Source organism: Haplochromis burtoni, unplaced genomic scaffold (genome assembly GCF_018398535.1).
Source record: "Haplochromis burtoni strain Fernald_Lab_line unplaced genomic scaffold, NCSU_Asbu1 Contig_142, whole genome shotgun sequence".
NCBI lineage: Eukaryota > Metazoa > Chordata > Actinopteri > Cichliformes > Cichlidae > Haplochromis > Haplochromis burtoni.
Genome location: NW_024582503.1, coordinates 8685 through 12613, shown reverse-complemented (window position 1 = coordinate 12613; position 3929 = coordinate 8685).

The window sequence follows — 3929 nt, the reverse complement described above, 5'->3', positions numbered from 1 at the left end:
TTTAAAAAGTTAACAAATTTGTTTCATTTTCATTTTTGCATCTTTTTTTTTTACCTTTAGGGTGAAACTGCTGCTCCAGTGTATAAAGTGACATTAGAAAAGGAACGTATTTTTTCTGTTAATTATTGGTAAATAATGCACACCAGAAATCTACTCGAATTACACAGAAATATGCGATGCTTATTGGATTAACAAAGAATCTACTTAGCTGGACTTTTAATGTTTTAAGCAGTTAATTACATATTACACAGACTTTGCAAAACAATTAATGAAAGAGTTATATCTATATTACAAATAATGCCTGAACAGGCTCAGGCGGAAGCGATGTCTATTTATATGCCTGGCCTATATTCTTATTATTAAAGCTACCCTACCTTCCAAGTAGAAAAAAGAAATAACATCAACAAACAGTTAAAAAAGAATATTCTCACATGTAACATTCAAAAATATATTTGTTGAGCATTCTATTGAAGACCACAAATGACCGTAAATATTTAACGCAAAGTAAACACTATATTTACTTAAAATAGGGATACTGAGAAAACTTGTGCACATATTTTTGTACTATGCAATACTGATTCATTATATATTGCCTTATTTTATGACAACATATAATGTGGTTCTATACTGTAATAAGATATTGCGTTGTGTTAGCATCTTAAATAGCTTTAAAAAAAATGAAAATATATTTTTCAATGCTATTTATGCCATGTTTTGCATGACAACAAATGTCCCGGTGGATAAGAAGAAATAATTAGAGCATATGGATATGTCCACAAACAATTGCAAACCAAGCCAAAATGTTGGTGAAACCATAAAAAGTGTTATGTATATGACTCTGTCCCTTAAAGTAAACATTGTGGCTGCAGTGGTAAGGCCTATGGCCACTACTTGGATGCACAGTAAGAGTGTAGGGCACACCCACTGATGTCTGCTCTTCAACACAAATGACAAAGAGAATTGTGCATTCTACTGAAACTATGCCGTCCCTTTGTTACTTATCACATGTCAGTCATTGGTGACACAGTCTTTTAATCCCACTTAACCTTATCTAAATGTGGGTGGTACTTCTACAGAAAGCAAACAACGGTCACTGCCTCTAGGATTCCTGTCTTTTTAGGCTCATTATAGACTGTTTGTCAAATCATCATTTTTCATATTTTAAACTTGAAGTGTAAACACTAATGACGTGTCAAAATTTAAACTCTAATTCTGTCCTAAAGAACTGCTATTAAAAAGGACCAGACAATTCTAAAACAAAATAATGTTTGCAATAATGTTTTTCCTCCTCTTCTTCTTAAATTTGATTTCAGTTTTGAAATCCTGTGTGAAATGAAATAATATATATCTTATATTTGGAAAGGAGAAAGACCATAAAAACAGATCATTTGAAAATATAAGTGATCTTTTTGGACCCAAAGTCAAAGGGCATAAGGGCAGTTTCAGCTAGCAATGCTTTGTCTTCTCTTTGGCGCATTCAAAACCAGGGAGAGAAAAAAGACAAAATGATTGGAAGAGAAAATCCTATCATTTGATTGTCTGACTACATCACTCCACCTCCACATGTTCAACACCCCATGATAGGAACATCTCTCTGGGACAATAGAGTGAAACAAGTACTTGAGCGGGGGAGGCAATCTGGAGCTAGAGATGTCATTAGGGAGGACCTGAGAGCAAGCAATTGAGCAGAGTGCTTCCCTGGAGAGTTGGTTCTTTCATTGATATTCCCTCTGAACATTCCTCGTCATCTTTCTTCCTTCCTTGCTTGCTTCTATCGAATATATGGTATCTTCTCAGGTTTAACAAATATATGAAGCTATTTTTATGCAAATTGTTTCTTTTTGAAAACTGAGTCTGCTTTGCTGGAATTCTCATCTGCACACTCGTGATACAGTTCTGTTAATTGTCCTTGTGGAGTCATCTAATCAAATTAATTATTTTGCATTTTGTACTTTCATACCTACTACAACAATAACAGTAAAAAAAAACAAACAAAACAAAAACTTCTTAAAGAAATAATAATTTCAGATATTTCTTGTGGGACGCTCAGTCAACATGACATTTAGTTATACAACTCTCCAAATAGGGAGACTTATGCTTTAATTTCAGATATTTAGTTTTCTTCTTGGTACTTTTTTTTCTTCTTTTTTTTTGAGAATATGCCTCTTCACTACATTAACATTGTACATTGAAAAATTTGGTGTCTTGATCAATCGACTATACTGTGTGTAACATATCTGTAATGAAATTGGTCTGAAGTGTCATGGCATAAACTCCAAAGGAAGCACCATGTTCCTGTCATTCAATTTAAGATTCGTCTAACCTTTTTCACAATCTATCAAATAGAGTCAGAATCAAATTTTTTGTTTGTTTGTTTTTATTATGGTGAAAAATAAATCATGTGTAATAATATTTACAACCAAACCAAACAATTGTCAGCAATTTTACATACCATCTTCAACTGTGAAAGCAAATCCATCTTTCAAAAACACTGGGAGACGCTGTAAAATGTAAATAAATAAAATAATCTCATAAAACCCTTTCTATTTACTATAGAACATAGAAACATATCAAATGTTTAAACTGAAACATTACTATTTCATGAAAAATATTACCTTATTTTGAATATTGCAGCAGTGAAAAGTCGAAAAAAAAATTCTACAAATTTCAGAATAATGCTCCTCAAAATTGAGAAGTCTTTGAATATCTCATTATCTGGAGTACATGATATTATTAAAAGATTCAGAGAATCTGGAGAAATCTCTGTGCACAAGGACATCAATACTGGATGCCCATGAGTTTCAGGCGCTAAGGTGAAAATGTATTTAAGGCATGATTCTGTCATGCCTTTTTAAATACATGGCATGCAGTGGGCTAAGAAACAATTCCTGAAATCACTGTCTATGAACACAGTTGGCTGTGCCATCTATAAATGTGGTAAAGCATGTTATGCAAAGAAGTCATATGTGAACATGGTCGAGAAACCTCCTCTTCTCTGGGTCATAGCTTATTTAAAATGGACTGAGGCTAATTGTAAAACTGTTCTGTGGTCAAACAAATTGAATTTTGTTTTTGGAAACATGGATTTGGTATCCAGACTAAAGAGGAGAGGGTCCATTCAGAGAGGAGATGCACCATCCAGCTTGTTATCAGCATTCGTTACGAAGTCAGCATCTCTGATGGTATGGTGGAACATTAGTGCCTTAAACTGACAGCTTACACATCTGGAAAGGCACTATCTATGATGTAAGGTGTATAAAGTTTTTAGAGCAACAAATGTACCTATCCAAAGTATATCTTTTTCAGTAAAGCATATCTCTTATGGTATTTTTCAGCAAGACAATGGTAAACTGCATATGGCATTACAACAGCAACGGCCTGCCTGCAGACTGCCTGGGCACATCGTGAAATAAAAGATATGGCAAAGAAGACACAGGACTATTGAGCAGCTAGAATTCTTTATCAGATAGGAATGGGACAATATTCTTATCCCTAAAGTCCAGTTACTAGTCTGCTCAGTTCATGGATTATTATTGTAGAATTCTTGCTGCTGTTTTTGATGATGATGATGACGTTGATGAACGGTTTATATAAAAATTTAAATATGAAACAGATACATCTCTTTAACATATCCTTCAATTGGATATATTGACATTTGACAAGACTGTGTATAACAGTAAGCAAACTTACAAAAAAATCCCAAACAATTATTATTTCAGCAGGATGGTCATCAAACGTTTCTCAACAAACCTCAGCATAAGAAAATAAATGGTAAATGGTCTGTATTTGTATAGCTCTTTGCTTGGTCCTAAGGACCCCAAAGCGCTTTACACTATACAGGGAGTGCAGAATTATTAGGCAAATGAGTATTTTGTCCACATCATCCTCTTCATGCATGTTGTCTTACTCCAAGCTGTATAGGCTCGAAA